The 19,860-nt window shown below is 45.1% G+C and overlaps 1 protein-coding gene across 12 annotated transcripts in view; it reads left to right on the forward strand.

Moving 5' to 3' along the window:
• Window positions 1–19,860, forward strand: part of BMAL1 (basic helix-loop-helix ARNT like 1) — a 116,055-nt gene that overhangs the window by 31,178 nt on the left and 65,017 nt on the right. For 7 of the 12 annotated variants that reach the window (XM_049890459.1, XM_049890457.1, XM_049890453.1 and 4 more), the window contains one exon: window positions 905–977. The gene's annotated coding sequence lies outside the window, so the exon portion shown is untranslated. The other 5 variants (XM_049890456.1, XM_049890455.1, XM_049890458.1 and 2 more) reach the window with 5 other exon arrangements.

Consider the following 19,860-nt stretch of genomic DNA (forward strand, 5'->3'; position numbering starts at 1 on the left):
TAATCATTCATTCCACATATATTTATTGGGGCTGTACTGTGAACTTGGAATGGGATATGATCTTTGAAATGGATGGCCTTTCAGTAGATGGATGGCATTCAGTAATGTGGAGGAACAGGGAGGCAGACATCCAGCCAGAGGAAAGACGTGTGTGTTCAGGGACTGGCTATCAGTCCTGTTTGCCTGGACTATTGTGACCACTGGGGAAACGATGTGAGCTGAGCCTGCAGAGCCAGGCTGGACCAGTTGGTACAGGCCTGGCACTGTGGCTGCAGAGTTGGGCTTGTCTTCTTAGATTCTGGGAGCTTCTGAAGGTTTCTGCTGAGGGGAGTGTCATATCAAAGCTGTGCATTTAGAAGATTGATCTCGTTAATCTTTCCCGTTGAGCCATTACCTGTTAAAAGCAGTGGTATTGATGCACGTATTTCTCTGGTGAAAATCGTGGTCTCACAGAATTTTAGATACTCAGGCATGAGTTAGTGAATCAAGTATGTTGTTTTTCCATCCATTTTACAAATATTTATCGAGGACTAACTAAATGCCAGCAGTGTCTGGGCAATGGGTAAAGGACAGGGTGAATTTAACAAGTCTACTCTCTTGAAGAACTTAGAGAGACCCTTCATTCCTAAATGAGCAATTACGCTGTGATGTACCATGTGTTACCAGAAACACCTCACCAGTGGGAACAGAGAGGAGGAATGCCCACCCTGCCTGGGACATTGGAGAGGCTTACAGAGAAGGACTGTCTTGTGGGCTTGAAAGATGAGCCAGGGTTTTCTAGACAAAGAAGCTAGAGATGCACATTTCAGGAGGACAACAAATCAAAACTTACTGGGGGTTGTGAATTGAAAGAAAATGTAAAAATATCCTTTTAAAACTAAACTCTTTTTTCATTGATTTTTAGGTGGTGCCAACGAGAGTGTATGGTTTTGGACTCAAGCTTAACTTTTCAAATGTGGAACCCTAGGCCTTTGTTGGTAAGTTTGTTTGGTGGTAAATTTGTTCTTATAAAATTATACTGTCAGTTTGGTCTCCAGAGTGAAAGGCAAGGTAGTTATCTTTGGCATATTCTCTGTGGAGGTTACCCAGCCTGGACCATAAAGAAATCTATAGTATAGGCCGAATGGGCACATAGGAGAAGTGAAATCTCCCTAGAGGTTTTTTATGGTAGATGCAGATAGGAAGGTTGGAAGTGGAGAATCTAAGGGATATGGGGTTGGATGGGGCTGGCTTCATGGAGAGGTGGAGCTTTGGCTGTGACTGAGAAAAGCCCAGGGAGGAATAAAATTGTTTCAGGGGCTTGAGAAGGTGTAAGGTATAAAGAAAGTGGGCTCAGCAGCAGACTCATAGGAGCGAAAGTTGCATCCAAAGGCATCCCGGGCAAGAACTTTGGCGTGGTCTGTTCGCATCTGGTTCTTCTCATCAGGGTCAGTAGGCTTTTTCTGTAAAAGGCCAGATGGTAAATGCTTTCAGCTTTGTGAGCCATGTGGTCTCTGTCACAGCTGCTCAAACCCGCTCTCGTAGCAAGAAAGCAGCCATAGATAGTACGTAAGTAAATGGGCATGGCTGTGTTCCAATAAAACTTTATTTGTAGAAACAAGTGGTAGGTTGGATATGACTTGTGGACTGTAATTTGCTGACTCCTTTTCTAGACCTGTGCTGAGTTGGGGCACTTGGACTTTCATCCTGCAGGCAGTAGGAAGCCACTGAAGTTATTTTGGGCCTGGAAGTGAAATGGCAGAAGTCATGTATTAGGAATGTTCATCTGATAGCTGGACAAGGGACATGGGGCTGTGTTAGAAGGCAACAGCACCAATCCAGGTATGAGGTCATGTGGCTAATAGTGGTTAAAATGGAAGCAAAGGACCAATAGAAGAGTCGTTAAAATGGAAACCCAATAGGATTTGAGGTCTTAGGCAATAAAGACGGGCATCAAAGAAGTCGAAAGTTTAAACTTGGTGGTTCACAATGATATCATTGGCAGAAATGTGGATTTGGGGATGGATGGGGGTGATTGAGGCATCTGTTTTTAGATGGCATTGAATTCAGGGTGACAGTGGTTCATCCACAAGGAAATGTCCGGTAGACTATTAGGAATGCAAGGCTGCAGCCTGGACTGAGAAGCTTAGGTCTGGAGATGTAAAGTGGAAACCATAGGATTAAATATGTTCTCTCCGTGATGGGCAGTGGGCTGAGCCTTGAGGAATGGGAGGAGCAAGGCGGAAGAGAACTAGAGGCCATGAAGGAGAGTCTCAGGAAGAGAAGAGGATGGTGCAGCAGAGACTAGGCAGAAGTACCTGAGGGAAGGCTGCTGAATTTGTGACAAGGTGGTTACTGATGGACTCGAAGAATGCAGTATCATGAGAAAGGAAGGGGGAGGAAGCCAGGTTGCCTTTGATCAGGATGTACATGAAGAATAAAGAATCAGAGACATCAGTAAAATAGACCATTCACAGACAGTTCGAGTAGTAAAAGAGGGAGACACATAAGATATAGGTATGTGCATGTCAGAATAACCTTTTCTTTCACTTTGAGCCAGACAATGCATGCTGTGACCAGTTCTCATTTCCTTCATGGGAGCCAAGCTGTGCTTGCGAGTTTGTGTGTATATTAGGCTTTGTGATCGTGTTTTTATGCTCCCATTGAGGTGTGGTGTTCATAACTCTGCCACAGCTTGCACCATGGAATCCAGCCCATGTTTGGATTCTTGCCATGAGACAAGATATGACCTGTTGGGGAAATGGTCGTATTTGCATAAATTGGAGAAAATGGGTAGACCAAGATACTGAAATGAAACTTTTTACTGTAGAGCCTGCATAAGTATGAAGGAGTTGAGACAGTTCCTCAGGTCATTCGAATAGATGTCAATTGATGCTCTGAATATTTTCAAGTGTAAGTTTTTTGGTTTGAATTCTAAGTGATTTTTTGACTTGGTTTGTATAGATGCAGCAGTTAGACATTCAGTAATAAAAGCAACAAATGTAACTGGTTTAGAGCTACCACTTAATGAATGTTCACTGTGTGCCAGACTGTGCTAAGTACTCTATCTACCTCTTTTCATTTGATCATTGCAACAACCTGTCACGTGGGAATTCGTGTGCACATTTCAGCAATAACGAAATCAAGTCATAGAGGTCTAGTAACCTGAAGGGATTTGAACCTGGGACTGCCTGACTCTTAACCACTGGTCTATGTTGCTCCCTATTTTCTCCCCCTACCACCAAACCTGGAAAATCTCTCCCTACTTATGTAGAGGAGCTAGAATAGATTGAGCCCTTCAGATTAAACATTCAGAGCCTATAGTGGGTGTTTCCACTTCTTAGGAATTTGTTCAGAGGGTGGGAGGAGTTGAGGTCTCTAGAAGAGACTAAGACCAAATCTGAAACACTGTTTCTGCAGTTAACTGAGAACTAGTATTTTCATTTAGCTGGAGAAGGAGGCAGCCTTCAGCTTGGAAAGGAGTCACCGAAAGGCATGACAGATTCCAGTCCTACCTCTGTGAAAACTGTTATCTACTTTTTGTTTAAATATTTGGCGTTTTGCATCGTTAGCCTCTAACTTCAGGCTCTGAGAGCAGGGCCCTGTCTTGTCATATCCCCAGCATCTAGCATAGCATCGCCAGGTGACTTGGGACAAGATGTCTAACCTCTGTGTGCCAGGCACTGTCCTCAGCACTGAGGTCTTAGAGGTGACACAGGACAAGGTCTGTCCTCATGAGGCACACATTCTGGCAGGGGAGACAGACAGTCTAGATACATGAGGTGTGTGAGGCGGTATCAGGCAGTGATAATGCCCTGAGGTAAAGTAAAATCAGTTAAGGGAGTGGAGAGCGATGGGCCCGATCTTTTAGTTAGGGTGGTCAGGAGAGGCCTCACCGGAGAAACGAGCCTGTTGTGGCAAAAAAAAAAAAAAAAAAGTAATAAAGTGCTTGGAGGTAACTACAGATTGTAACATTCCGTCTTAAATCTTCTGCTTGACTGTGGTGGCTGACACTTCTAATTGCTCACTCAGTGGGATTCCCTCCTCAGGTCTCTTCCTCTCTGCCTTTACTGAGCAGTCCCTTCTTGGGTAGCTGCTCACTCGCTCCTCGCCTGGCCTGCTGCCTCCTGCTCTCCTCTAGCCTCTTGGACCTCAGTCTCACAGCCTTCTTGTCTAGTTCTCATTTCTTTGTCCATACGTTAAGGTTTTGCCTTGGTCCCTCTCAATTCATGCCAAGTGAGCTTATCCACTACTCAACTCTATCCTGAAGACACACAAATCTACATATCCAGCCAAACCCTCCACCCCACCCACATTCCTAGCTGCCTGCCCACAAGCTCCTCAAGCTCGGTCTCTCCCTTGATGCCAAATGTGTCTCTCTCCCTGGGTTACCTGTCTTAGTTAGTGGGTTCACACCACCTCAGCCGTTTCCACGTCAGGAATCATCCTTGGCTTTTCCCCTAAACTGTCATGTTCAATTGGTTGCCACGTCCTAAAGAACCTGTCTTCTAATTTGTCATCCCAGTCCTTTCTTCCGTCTCTCTGGCCAGTTCTTTGTTTCCCAGCTAATTCTGGGAACCAGTGTTTCCCTGTAGTTCGAGAAGGAGGCAGCCACATGAAGGACTCATCATTTGGAATTTTTTCAACAGCCTCTAATTGATTTTCCTGTGTTCATCTTTTTCCTCCCTCACTCTGTCCCTTACATTCCTATCAACATGACGTTGCTAACTCAAACATCTGATCATGTCTTTGGCTTAAAACTCACCAAGGGCTCCTCATTGCTCATAGAATAATATCTAAACCCCTTCAATGAGCCTGTAGTCTTTTCAAAATCTGGCTTCTGGCAGTCTTCCTAGTTTCACGTTTTCCCTAACCCACCCACATTTCTAACCTCACTGTAGCCTCCCAACAACTATCACCCCTTCGTGGCTTTGCCAGTGCTGAGTCCTCTCCTGGGAATGACCCTTCCCCTCTTCCCCATCTAGGTCACTCAGCTCAAGTTTCCGCTCTCTGGATACCTTCCTTCCCCACCCCTGTACCCCTCCCTGACCTGGCAATGCCCTTCCTCCTGGCTCCCAGAACACCCTCCGTTTCTCTCTCTCAAAGTACTTATTGGTGTAAGTGTTGACTTACTTATCTGTTACGCTCAGGCAATTGAGCTTCTTGAGGGTGGAGACCAAATACGCACACACACGCACACACACACACACACACACACAAAATCTCTGTGTACCCAGTGCCAGCACAGTTTACCTGGCTCAGGAAGTGTTTGTTGAAAGAGTGAGGATAACAAAGTCTGTTTGTGCAGCCAAACAACAGATTTATAATGTGATCAAATATATTTGAAATTGGAGGTTCATTGGCTGTTGAGTTTGGTGGGACCACCCCTCCTCTCAGCTTTGAGTGCAGGACAGGTTGCTCTGGGCTTGTGTTTGTTGCTGTCTGTTGTGTCTCCCAGCATACTGAGACCTCAAGGATGTGACTTCTCTGTACACTTTGCTCCTAACTTTTTTTTTTTTTAACTTCCGTTGTTGAGGGAATAGTACTAGCAATTCAAAATGAAAAATAGTTCATCAAGGAATGCTCAGGAATGAGGTCCACCCAGCTTTGTCCTGGATGGATCCCAGATTTCCTAAATTAGCCAAAATAACGATTCTTGCCAACTGCTCTCTGACAGCCTTTTTCCCTATAGTCCGGCTGAGAATTTTTTTTTTTTTTTGGCTTGTTCCCTGTAGAGGTGCCCAAGGGCATCTTATCTTTATTTGGAACCTTGTAAGGTACTTGGTGAACACTGATGGCAACCCAAATAGGAAGAGGTTCTGACCCCAAGGCTCTCATATCAATGTCTGTGTTCCCCACGGGATCTCGCACAGTGTGCCTAGCCGATAGCAAGTAAATTCTTCTGTTTTGATTTGGGACCTTCATCTTGATGCCTGTTTCATCTTCTTTACTTCCTAGTTCTGCCACATAACTGGAAAGTTGTTCGAAAATGTGCTTTTATTTGAGGGCTCACAGTAACGTTGGAGGAGTTCCTAGAACAAGAGAGCTGTTCTCCACTACAGAGGTGTCCTGCTGACCAGGGTGCTTGAGCAGGAAGTTGAAACTGTTTTCCCTCTCTTGGCACTGCTTACAGTGCTCCCTTCCCTCACAGGGACTTTCCTTAGCTGTTCCCTCTGTATGGGATGCATTTTCCTTCTGGTTTGCCTGGTTAATGGAGCCCTGGTGGCACAGCGATTAAGCATTTGGCTGCTAACCAAAAGGTTGGCAGTTCGAATCCACCAGCCACTCCCTGGAAATCCTGTGGGGCGGTTCTACTCTGTCCTCTAAGATTGTTATGAGTCAGAATCGATTCAGTGGCAATTTTTTTTTTTTAAATGGGTTTGCCTAGTTAATGTCTATTCTACCCTCAGATCTCAGCTAATTGGTCTTTCCTTGGAACCCTTCTCTGACCTCCCTGATAAGAAGGCTAGGTCCTAAAATTACAGTACATTATATCATATACTGCTGGTCAGTTGCTCACTGGGTGCCAAGCACTTTCAAAGGGCGTGATGCATGCTGCTTAGTATTAGTGGCTCGGTAGGTATTGGCGGAGTATTATCATTATTATACCAGTGACACAGACGTGAGGCAACTGAGGCTGAAGTCAGCTGAGTCAGTGGCTGAGCAGGGGCGTGCCCCAGGTAGCCTGGCCTGAGTTTGTGCCCCTCCCCACTCTTCTAGACTCTGCAGATCTCTCTGCCACACCATCCAGGTGCACATCTTGCCATTCACTGTAGCCCTCATCACAGGTGTAACGGTACATTTATTTGTGTGATTGCTTACTTGACTAATGACCGTTTGTTCCCCCACTGGGCAGCCTCTCCTGTAAGCCCCGGGAAGGCTGAGCCTGACCTCTAGTTAGGTGCTCAACATCTGTCTCACTCCCCAGAGACAGCCATTCACCTATTGTTTCTTCTTGCCCTTTGCATCTCAGGAGATTGGGCTGAGCACTTTAAAGGGGCTCCTCCCCCGGTCTTGGCTTTGTGGAGCTTACAGGCCATGCGCAAGGGATTCAGCCCTCATGCTCACCTCCCTGTTCTGCCTCAGAGCCAGCTATGCTAAGGAAGTTTCCATGCTTTGGTAGGACCTGTTCCTTCTGCCTGCTCCCTTTGCCCTTTTCTCTTAAGTTGCAAACCCCTACTTTGTTGCAAACTCCTTTTGCTCTCCCAGGACAGAGCCAGCTGCCTTTCCTCTGCTCCTCTGGACCTGCACACACTTTGGAGATGGCTGTGACCACCACGGCCATAAGGATGTATGTGCCTCCTTCTTGTCCTTATGGAGCCCCTTGGGACCAGCCGTGGCCTGTGTGGTCTCTGTGGGCAGGGTAGCACGTGGTATAGTCCAGGCTGAGGGGTCTACACAATGGGGTAGGGAGATCAGAAGTTAGTACTTTAAAAGCAGGAGCTCCATGATGCAGTTCGTGTGTGTGTGTGTGTGTGTGTGTGTTCTTTTGTTACCTGATGCATTTATTTGCATGATTTCTCTCCTGCCTGTTAGAGACTATGTCTTTGATCTCTTCCTCTCTCAGGGGTCTAATTTGAATAAAATGTATACAGTAACTGTTGGCTAAATAAATGATCTTTCTCAATTCAGAGGTGCCTCCCCTTTCACCCGTCCCTCACCTTGGTCCTGGGTGACCATTTCACAGGGTTGTTGTGAATATCAGACCCTCTTCTTTGACCTCATTCAGATAGCAGTGATGTGCAAGCCCTGTGTAAACTCCAGAGTGCCGGGCTACCCTGCTTAGGCCAGCAGCACGGAAAGCCAGGTCCCCCAGGGACACCCTCCTTAGGCCTCCAGGGCCCTCCAGGGCAGGCTGGCTGAGTTCCGAGTGACTCACAGTGTTTGTGAGTGGGAAAAAATAAAAATTAGAAAAATGGCTTCTAACCAAGTGGGGAAGGTGGGCATGGGGGAGGAGGATGAGGAGGCTAGCCAGGCCTGGGAACATTTGCTAGCAGGAAACTGAGGTTGGCTTTAAAGGGCCCTTAGCACACCGGTCTCCAGAGGCAGTGGAGGCAGACCTGCTTCGAATCTCAGCTCTGTACGCACTAGCAGTGTGACTTAAGACAAACCACAGAAGCTCCCTAAGGTTCAGTTTCCTCATCTGTAAAATGGAATGATGATAGTAGTGATTACCCCTATGAGATTATTGTGAAGGCGAAATGAAAATGTGCTTAGCACAGTACCTGGCACGCAGAAAGGGCCAGATATCTATTATGTGCTGCAATCATTAATGATAATTAATTATTGTTGATAGTAAAAGCTGTAAGAAGACTTTGGATGAGATACAAAGTCTAAAATGCACAGCCAGAGGCCCTGAGGAGTACTAAGTGAGACTATGTCTGAGAAAAGCACTTTGTAAATTGTAAATTATGTCCAGGTAGTATTTTTAGCACAAATATATCTGTTGTTGCTTTGGCTTGGGAAAAAATGAGCACAGCTTTATGATGTTGAGTCTGAGTTCTGTATTGTTTTTGTTTTTTGTCTTGGAGAGAGGCCTGCCAGAGAGGCCTTTGTTGAAATCTTGCCTAGTGGCTGTGTGACCCGCATTAGTGACCCTGGGTGCCAAATGCCTGAATAGCACCTGGCACAAAGGAGCATTTCAGTGTTTGCTGCTATTATTTTAAATTTTCTGTGATAAACATTTCATACATAGTAGTATAGTAATTCCTATAGGTTCTTTGACAGTAAATTGTGAGGACAATGTTCTGAGTTACTTTTTGCTCTGGATCCAAAATTTTCTCACTCTCAGAGGTTCATGCTTAGGATAGGTAAATAAATTTAAACAGTTTCTTCAGAATTTGATGTAGACAGCTTCCATTGTCTTCATGAGTATGATAGTAATATTTTCTTCATATCAGTTGCTTGACTGTTGTGTGTTTTATCTCCGTTTCATACCCTTTCCCTGTCTCCACCCATCTTTCTGAAAAGAAAATTGAATAAAAATCAGCCATTTAAGGATGCTGGTAACGGTTGCACAGCCTGATTGATGTAATTGGTTTCACTGAGTTGTATGAGTAAAAACTGTTGGATTGGCTATTGCTGTATTAACCTACATTTTTACAGTAATAAAAAAACAAACTAACCCATTGCCATTGAGTTGGTTAGCCGTTTAAAAAGGTCAAAAACTCTGTACTCACTGGCTGCAACTGGCCTGCAGATGTATTTTGTTGAGCTCTCACGATGTTTTTAAACTTTTAAATTAGTGGCTAACATTTAACAGTTCGTAGATTTCTTCTGGCAACACTGTGCCCATCTCCCCCCCAGGGCAAGGATGGGTTGTGCTGAAGAGGGTCGGCCACTCCCGCAGGGGCATGTTTCTCTGGTTTGCCAAGTTCCTGCCCAGCCTCTTTGTACCTTTACATGGCCTGCTCGGCCCCTGTAGGCAGTTGAGTTTGTTGTTAGCTACCAGGCACGATGGAATAACACACTGCCCAGTGCTATCCCTGTGGTGGTTTGCAGATCGGACGACTGTGATCCACAGGGTTTTCACTGGCTGATTTTCAGAAGTAGATCTCCAGGACTTTCCTCCCAGTCCGTCTTAGTCTGGAAGCTCTGCTGAAGCCTATTCAGCATCATGGCCACACGCAAGCCTCCACTGACAGCTGGGTGGTGGCTGCGCTGAAGGTGCGCTGGTCGCGCTGGCTGGGAATTGAACCCTGATTTTGCACATGGAAGGTGAGAATTCTACCACTCAGCCACCACTGCCCTCACTGAGTTTGCAGTTGCTGCTAAAGGTTAATTCCTCCCCTTAGAGACTGCGCATTAACTTAGAATGACCCTCATTAGCAGCTTTACCGGTAAGTGGAAGGGTTACTTCCCGCACTAAATTGTTAACCACCCCCCCTTTTTTTTATGATAACCCAAATGGCTGTAGGGTGTTAGACCCTTTTAGATTTAGTAGGGTCACCTTTTCTGTCTTCCTCCTTGGAGGATTTCCTCATTAAACTCTTTATCCAGGCTGATATGTCCACATAAAATGTCAGCTAATGCAAGATATAAATTTTGATTGCCCTTATTTAGTGGAGGTTGGAAACAATAATTCGATAATTTATGATGCTGTAAATTTGAACCGGCTCGATGGCACTAGATTTTTTTTTATTAAATTTGAACAGTTAAAGATATTAGGTCTTTTTATTAGCCCTCTCATTGAAATAGTTGTCATTTGGCAGAATCTTTATTGAAATAGGCAAGAGGTTTGAAATTCTCCGTACTGAGGACCGTTCCCTTCTGCAGTCTTCTTGGAAGGGCCCGTCTCCCTCTAGCCGGCGAGCAGGCAGGGGACGGGTGACCACATGCAGGGGGTTGGGGAGGAGATGCAGCATCTAATGGCGGTGACTTTAGGAGAGTCCTTGTAGACACTGAAGTTTTCAAAAATGATTATTACTCTATGGGCTTTTAAAAACTTTTTTTTTTTTTGGTATGGCGTATATACACTTGTTACAAATTCAGACAACACTCAAGTGCGTGAACGTAAAGCAAGGAAGTCCTTCATGATCCCTAGCCCCAACCTCCCCCAAAGATAACCACTTCTGAGAGTTTGCTGGGTATACCTCTGGACTTTTCCATTTGCCTGCGTCCCTCTGACCCCCACCTCTTTCGCCCTTACCCCAACATGCACATTGTTACTTTTCTTTGGTAAAAATGGAATCTCTTTATGTGTACTGTTCTGCAACTTTCTTTTTACACTCAACTGTCAAATCATTATGTTTCTTTTTTCCATGTTAGTATATGCAGATAAATGTATTTTATTACTTTTAACAGTTGTACACCATTGTATGGATGCCTTTCAAGTTTATTTAATCCTTCAAAAAAAAAAAAAAAAAAAAAAACAATTTTTGTTTTTTTTTTTGTACTGCTAGAGGCCCAGGTTGTTTCTAATCTTCTGCCCTTTGAAGCATTGCTGCTGTGGAAATTGTTGTCTGCATCTGTGGAATTTTTATGTGCAGTTTTCTGTGGTACTGGTACCTAGAAGTGGGACTTCTGGTTTAAATGGTTTGGCATTTAAAATTCGGTTGAGTATTGCCAAATTATCTTCCCAAAATGCTCCACGAATTCACGTTCCTCCCAAGAGTGTCCCATTATGGGACAAGCTAGTTGTTGCTTAAATGCATATAAAGGAAACTGCGTTTTAAAAGTTCACAGATATGCTATCAAAATGACACATTTGTCTTAGAAAAGCATTCAAAATACATAAATATGCTGATTTAATTAAACAATTTTCATTCTTTGATTTTGGTGATGGTCATTACTATCATGCAAGGTGACAAAAATATTTCCTAAATACTGTAACCAATTTAACTATTAATCTTTTAAGGATTTTGATTGTGCCAGTTAGCCTTTGGAAGATAATGGTCGAATCATGGCTTCCTTTTCCATAGCTATACTGGGGCTGATTTATCTTTCCCACCAGGGACCGAGCCATCGGTACCAAGGCTGGGCCAGCATTTGAGTGGGCTGGGCTAGGGGCTGCTGGGCCTTAAGCCCGACAGGCTTGGGAAGGGGCACACGGCAGGTGATTTTGTGAGGTATGCAGAGGAACTCCCAGCCCTACCTTCTCACATTTGAATGCCTTTTTACCTTGACAGGTTCTCCCTACATGTATTTTCTCATAGCACCCTGGCTATCTCCCTGCAAAGTAGTTACTTCTCCCTCCCCAACTTATAGCTGGGGCCACTTAGGCTCAAAGAAGGTATGACTTATTGAATGGGACACATTATCGAATGAATGGATGAGAAGGGACAGTGCCTTGGACACAATCTTTTGACTCCAAATATAGTAGAATCAGACCCCCAGTAAGGCGAGATAAAGGGTTTTTTGTTTGTTTGTTTGCCTACAATACACTATGGAAGTTTTCTTTACCAAGCTGGGGTGGGAAAAGAATGTGACATTCCCAGATGTCCTGTGGTCAGCTTTGTCCAAAGCTTCCTCTCAGGAGTCCTCGCATTTATGTTCCTGTTCTCAGATGCATCCTTAGCATTTGGGAAAGATCTGAAAATTCTCGACCAGGGCCCTTAACTGAGCACATGTGGTTGAGAACTCCTGGGCCAAGATATATCTTCTTCTCTTTAGAGAATCTCCAAAGGATGGGTCTTGGGACAGGTCACTTTACTACTTGCTAATTGCACGTGAAATTTCAAATTCTGTCTTCTCCAGAGGTTTCCTCCTTGGCTCTCTGACCCTGGTGTCTGGCTTTTGCTAAAAGCTTACCTATTGTTGGCCAAAGCTCTTTAGCACTAACCTCGTTTATGAGGGTGCAGATTTGATGCCCAGATCACTTTCCCTGCTGGATGCCATCAAGCTTCATCTTGAACCCATGCTGGACAGTCTGGTCTAGTGGAAAGAGGGATTTGGAGTGAGATAGATCCAGGTCCAAGTCCTGACCTCATCACTTACTACAGAAGTGAACTGGCTGGTGACCTTAGCTCTCCGAGCCTCAGTGTCCCCTTCTGCAAAACAGGGATAATAATCCCCTTATGCGGGGGGGTACATTTTGAAGAATGCATGAGTTAGTATTTGCAAGGTGCCTCCCAAATAAATGTTCAGCACAGGTGTATAGCTACTCTGCTGTTGTGAGTGTCTGGGATCCTCCTGCTGTGGACAGAAGGTCCTCCTCTGGGGATGCTCCCAGCTGGGGGCTGCTGGCTGGGCATCCTAGGGCCAGAGGAAAGGCACCACAGCCTTGGGGGCACCTGAGCACAGAGATGAATCTTACACAGTGTGTTTTCTCAGGGCCTCGCTATTTGGTAGGGAAACCGAGTGAGCAGAGACGGTGTGATGTGTGCAGTAATGGCAATCAGTTAATAGAGGAAAGGTTAACTAATCTTCTAGGTGGGTAGGGTGGATGAGGTCAGGAAAAACATCAGTTGGAAAATATCACCAAGCAACTGGGGTACTGAAGGTGGAACAGGAGCTTGACAGAGAAGGCCATAGTCAATAGGTAGTTCTATGGATTAGGAAGAAAGATACATTGTTTTTATGTACATATGTTGACTTCTTTTTTTTCCCACCAGTACACTAATAGACTCAAATTCAGCCACACTCTTTTCTTGCTTTTCTTTTCCTCTCTGTCCACCTCTCCCTCTCACCCCACCCCTACTCCTGCCTTAAAATGCTCAGCCATAAAAAAAATTTCTTAAAGAATTTCTTTAGGCTTTAGTAAATTCTCAGAGGATGATGCCATTTTACTCCACCAAGCTTTTACAAGAGTTTTGCTGTAGCTTTTTCTTCCCCATTGCTTTCTCTGCAATATGAGTAGCTTCTCTTGCTTTCTCAGCAATGAGCGAACTGCCCGATTGATGTTTACTGCGTGACTACTGTGTACCAGGCAAATGTGTTATCCTATTAAGTTCCCAGACCAGCTTCGTGAAGCAGGGATATTAATTTTGTTTTAAGCAGCTGAGGAAACGGAGGCTTAGAGAGGTTAATAGACTCAGTGTTGCACAGTACCCAAACACAGTTCAGCTCCTAGGTTTTTTGCTCTGCACTCCCCTGCCGTGTTCAGGGCCTTGCTCACAGTAGGTGGGCAGCAAATGTTTGAATGAATGAGCAAGAGAGCTGTCTGCACCAGTAGTTTGGAGTCGTACTGCTGGTTTTCTGGCACCACTAGGTGCAGCGACAGTGCTTGTCACTTAGCTCCTGCCTACAGATAGGGTTGCAGAATTGTGCAGCAGTAGCAATTGATGAAAGGAGCCCAGGTGGCATAATGGTTAAGTGCTCAGCTGCTAACTGAAAGGCTGGCTCTTGGAACCCACCCAGTGGCTCTGTGGGAGAAAGACTTGGTGATCTGCTCCCATAAAGATTACAGCCAAGAAAACCCTACAGGGTAGTTTTACTCTGTCACATGGGGTCGCTGTGAGTTCGAATGAACTAGATGGCTTCCGACAACAATAATTGTTGAAAAACCCAATTTCCCTTTCCTCTCACTTTTATTTCTACAGTACTTGTAAGCAGATAGTTTAGTCTGTTACCTGTTCTTTGTGTTGTCTCTGCCCTTTAAGGAATATATGAGAGTGTGCAGACACAGTGCACCAAGACCCCTGGCATGGGAGTTGGGATTTAGATTCCAGCTTCGGTCCTGCTGGTAACTCCTCAGTAACTGTGTGTACATCAAACCCCCTCTCTAGAACTATGTTTTCTTGATGAAATCTGGTGCTCAGGTGGTCCCTAGAGATTCTCCTTGATGTCTGTTTATCCCAGAGTGAGGCCATAGAATATTCTGGAGGGAGCTTTGGGGTCAGGCAGACCTGAATGTGAATTATGACTCCTGTACTTACCCAGCTGTGCAACCTTGGACAAACCACCTAACCTCTCTGATGCTCATTGCCCTCACCTGTAAAGTAGGACACCTACTTCCCAGGATCACTCAGGATTAAACGAGTACCTGCTAAACCACCAAAAAACCCAGACCTAAAATTGTCGGGTCAATTCTGACTCCTGGCAATCCTATAAGACAGAGTAGAACTGCTCCATAGGGGTTCCAAGGCTGTAAATCTTTCCAGAAGCAGACTGCCACATCTTTTTCCTGCATAGCAGCTCGTAGCTTCGAACCACCGACCTTTCAGTTAGCAGCCAAGTGCTGTAACCACTGTGCCACCAGGGCTCCGCTGAGTACATGCTGAATAATGTCACTTTCCTTCTCTGTGTCTCTGACTCCTGAGTGCTTTGGTTTTAGAATCACTGGGCGTTTGTGCACTTGAAACCCACAATACCTCCATAGGTACAGTGTTCTTTACACCTCGCAACACCCTGGGATACTCAACTCTTAGATAATCTTGAAGTTCTTTTTTGTTGTTAAAATCCTCAAGGGATGGTAGCATTCAACCCCGATTGAGCTTTATTAGGGTTTCAGTGACAGCACCTTGTTTTTCCACTGGTTTTTCCTTTGCAGACAGCATCTGCAGCATGAGTCAGTTTGCATGTATATAATTTCTCTCGCTCCTCTTTACAGAAAGAGAAAATCCATTCATTTAGCAAATGTTTGCCCTGCCCAGGCCTTATGTTAGGTGTTGGGATACAGAGAAGGATAAGACGTACCAGTCGCTGCCCTCAAGGAGTTCCTCAGAAGAGCTCAAGGGGAGAGGACAGGTGTAAAGAGATATGGTGACACATAGGCTCATGCTGTCACCAGGGTATGTGACAGGGGGCCGTGGGAGAAGAGAGGAGGACTGAGTTGGGAAGGGCCTCATTGAGAAGCGGTGGCTTCTGAACACGTCTTAGAAGATGAGTGGGAGTCCACTAGCTGTAGAGGTGGAAGAAGGCCATCCCAGGCAGAAAGAGCCACAAAACCAGAGGCCAGAGCCCTGGTGGGAGGTAACACATTTGGTGGTCATCTGGAGTTGGGGCCGAGAGGTAGGGAACCTGGTTTGCCACCTCTTGTGGCTCATCCATATACTTAAAACTCCCAGATCTTTGTTACCAGCCTGGGACTTTCTCCTGAGCCCCCAAATCACATACCCACTGCCCACTCACCATCTACACTTAGACGTCTAGTAGACATCCCAGACCCAACATTTCTAAGCAGAAGTCTTGAGCTTTTTTCTTTAAAAGAAAAAAAAATGCAAAAACAAAAACCCTGCTCCTCTCCAGTCTTCCCCACATCATTTACCTGGTTGCCCAGGCCCAAGATGTGGGCCTCACCTTTTATTGTATTCCTTCCTTTGTTCCTCTCGCCCACTCTGCAAATCCTGACAGCTGTTCTTTCAAAGTATATCCTGAAGGCCTTTCTCTGCCTCATCCAAACCTCTCCCACCTCCCAGAAGGTCTCCCTGCTTCCACTCTGGCCTCACTGCTTCAGTTTTCCACACAGTCAGGCAGAGCAATCTTTTACAAAGTTGTGTCACTTCCCTGCCCCAAACTCTCCAGTGGCTGTTCAGCATCCTTGGAATAGGGACCTAAACTCCATGCCATGAACTGCAAGGCTTCCGACTTCTCTGATCTTGTCTCTTAGCATTCTCCACTTGGCTTACTCCATTCCAGCCACTGTGTCTTCTTTGCTGTTCTGTGGACTTTCTAGACCGTTTCTTGCCTCAAGGCATTTGCACTTGCTGTTCTCTCTGCCTGGAACACATTCCCCCAGATTTTCACCTGGCTCACCCTCACTTCATTCTGGTCTTTGTTCCAATGTTCTCTTTCATCTGTCTGAAAGAGCACTGTCCCTTCCTTTTCCCATCCCATTGCCCTCTTACCCGTCTTTATTTCTCATCACTAGCGCTCATCACCACCTAGTATGCATTTATTTGTCTTCTTGTTTATTGTCTGTCTTACTCCCCTAGAATGTAAACCCAGGAGGATGGCCCTTGTCTTATCTGTCTTAGTCACCACTCTGTCTCCAGGGCTACAGCAGTACCCAGCACCGTGGGTGAACATCAAATATTAGGTGGGAGAATGCACAAATGAATGAATTAATGCATGCTTGCATGCGACTTAAGACTTTGGAAATTATTCCATAGGCAGTGTGGATCTAGTAGACATCTTTCTGGAGGTGAGTGACGTGGTCAGAACTTTTATTTTAGAAAGCCAGCTGGTGGCAGTGTGGGGGCTGGACTGTGAGAGGGAGGCAGAGAACTAGTTTAGAGGCTGTTAAAATGGTCCAGGAAATTGATGCTGAGCCTTGTGCTAGAGCTGTGGGGATGGACAAGAGGAGACAGATGATAGAACTTGAAGACCTTTGAGTATGTTTGGTTTCTACTGGGATAGCTTGGTATAATAATGCTTTTATAAGAAAAACAGGAGTGGATGAGCTGGTCTGGGTGGATGAGAGGCCGATGACACTTCATGTTGTTTGTTTGTTTTTAAACAAGCAAATGTAAACCCTGGGGCATATGTCCTCTGCACTGATGGGCACTGAGGAGTGACTCTGCTCCTCTGTAGCCTCTCTTGTTCAGTCTTTCAGTCAGAGTGTGCACAGGGTGGTGTTAATCAGGGAGTCTGATTCTTCAACAGGTAGATCTGTTGTTTACACACAACAAACCACAGTAAGTCACTGATTCTTTCTTGCGATAGGTACAGTTCTCCGATGTTTAACTGCGGATGAGACTTACCCTAACAAATTCTCCCTTCTTTTTAGAATGTCTAGGCACTGCCCAAGTTCCAGCAGGGTTTTCTGACACCTGGGGGTGGGTTGGGGCTAGGGGAATCAGCATCTCCTTCCCTACAAACAGGCACAGGAGCCTTGCCCTCCCTTAGATTTCAGGGTCAGACCAGTGGGACAGTGGGCACACATTCCCGACCCAGGCAGAGCCATGCAGTCTGGTACTTCCTTTTGAGAACTTTCTTTTTGGACTTAAATTCTTCCTTCTTCCCCAGGTCCACCATCCTCTCCAGGTGTTGATGAAGAGCCTGTTGTCCTGAGTAAACACATTCTTCCCACCTTGCTGAGGTGCACCTCTCCATCTCCAGCCTTGAGTATGCCATCCTGCTCTCTTAGGCCTGGGTCTAGAGTTCCTAATCACTTCTCCCAAGCCCTGTGGAGTGAAATCTGTGCCATATGTATAGCCAGATGCTCGCTCCCACATCTCACTGTCTCTGCCAAAGGTCCAGATGTCTCAAGAATAGCATTAATAGCTGTCCTGTAGAGCTTCCCATGGGCCAGGCACTGTGCTAAACACTTCATGTGCACTGTATGTAATCCATGGTGCCCTGTGGGGTAGGTATTATTATCTCTTTGTTACAGATGAGGAAATTGAGGCTTGGCAATGCAGTGTTGCCTAGTTGTTAAGAATATGGGCTTAGAGTCAAATAGACCTGAGTTTGAATCCCAACCAGTGGCAGACCTCAGACCTCTTTAACCTTCTTTTTCTAGATCTAGAAAATGGAGAGAATATAGAGAGGGTTGATAAGATTGCTGTTGAAAAATAGCACTGAACAGAAACATCTGTTATTCCGTAAGTGTACAAGTGGTTGATAACTATGTGCTAGACATTGTGCTCTCAGTAAATAATTGCTTATTGCTGATACTGTTGTTATCATCATCATCATCACCATCTAGAGGCCACTCAGCTATTATGCAGCTGACGCCAGGATTTGAACGCAGCCCTGCCTGATTCTAAAGTCCCTGTCCTATCCACTGTCCCATACTCTTGCTCCCACATTCATCTTGCCTAAGACTTTCTGGTCTGTGACTATGCTTTCCTGGTATCTCCTAGTTGTGTCATTTGTCCCTTCTGGGCAGAAGGCTCATGCTAAGACTCAGCATTTTCTTGGTCCATTCAGTCAATCACCTTTTTCCATTCGTTGAGGGTTTCCAGTGACTGGGTTGTCTAGGCAAGAGCCTGTACTTTTCCCTGATTGTCAACATCATCTTGTCTACTATGCAAGGCAGAAGGGTTTTTTCAGTATTGTTTGTGTCAACGGTATCATCCAAGTAAAACAGCAGTAGCAGCAGAAAGGACTGGCAGATGTTCTTAGTCTTTGGGGTCATAGGTACTTTGTGAATCTGGTGAAATTTACAGACCCTATGGGTCACTATGAGTTGGAATCGACTTGACAGCATTGGGTTTGGTTTTTGGTTGGCTTTCTGTCCAGAAAAATGCATAGGGCATATACTCCCAAGCCCAGCGCTTTTCATGAGACATTTCTCTGAAGCCCATCCAGGGATCTTGCTTGAGAAATTCTGATCCAGAAGGTTAGAAAGCATTAGGTGTTCTTTGTCATCCGTCTGCTCCTCATTTACTGCTATGAGGGGTTTTCATTTCTGCAAGATGTTTGTATTTGAGGGGCGTTGTCCATCCTGGTAGCTTTTAGAAATACTGTTTCATTGATACTATTTGCCATTTGCATTTTTCCTCATATTTGAGAAATGTATCCACACCCTAAAACTGGTTTGGCCATTTTGATAAAATGGACCTGCTGACATGCATATAAATTTAAGCCATAGTCTGCATTTAGTAGACAGAATGGAGAGGTTCTTTTGGCTCAAAATGACAGACTAGTAGGAATTTCATTGTTTTATAGATTATAAAGGTGTATAAACTTACCTTAAACAGGATTTAGTATTCTAAATTCAGGCAAAGTTAAATCTTTACTTTTCCATTTAAAAATTTTTGAAATTCCAATTTTTAAAAATAATGCTTGCTTTCCTTTTTTTTCCCCCACTTCCTCCAGTTTTGGGGTCTGGGAGATTCCCAACCACTTTAACTCCCAAACCCAAATTTGCCTGTTGGCCTTTCTTTGGACCCATTTCAGAGAACCATGGAATAAGCCTACCTACCATTTCTAACAGCTACAGGAGTAAATGGGCGTTACTGCCTGTGGCCACTCCACGCCCTGCCTGGCTGTGGAGGCCCCACAGAAAGCCGGGAACAAGCGCTTACTGTAGAAGGCCAGAATCCTTCCTCCGCTCTTGTGCCAGTGCCAGTGCCAGTGCCCTCTGCAGATAGAAATGGGGCTTGGACTCTGCGTGCAGGAACTGAATCCATTAGATATTAGATCTTTGATGTAGTTCTCTCTCTGATGTGTAGTTTTTCCTATAAAATTTTTCTTCTATGCTTTTTCTAAATTATAAAAGCAGCAGATGCTCATTGTAAAGCCAGGACTAGAACCCTGGCTTTGAATTTCAGTTCAGTCACTTACTAGATGTTGTCTTAGTTTCTTAGTGCTGCTATAACCGAAATACCACAGGTAGGTGGCTGTAATGAACAGAAATTTATTTTCTCACAGTTTAGGAGGCTGGGAGTCCAAATTCATGGCACTGACACTAGGAGAAGGCTCTCTGTCCACTCTGGGGGAAGGTCCTTGTCTCTTCTGCTTCTGTTCTAGGTTCCTTGGTGATCATGTGGCACTTATCTCCCCCTCCATCTGTGCTTGCTTGCTTGCTTTCTTAATCTGCTTTTTATATCTCAA

Source organism: Elephas maximus, chromosome 7 (assembly GCF_024166365.1).
Source record: "Elephas maximus indicus isolate mEleMax1 chromosome 7, mEleMax1 primary haplotype, whole genome shotgun sequence".
Taxonomy (NCBI): domain Eukaryota; kingdom Metazoa; phylum Chordata; class Mammalia; order Proboscidea; family Elephantidae; genus Elephas; species Elephas maximus.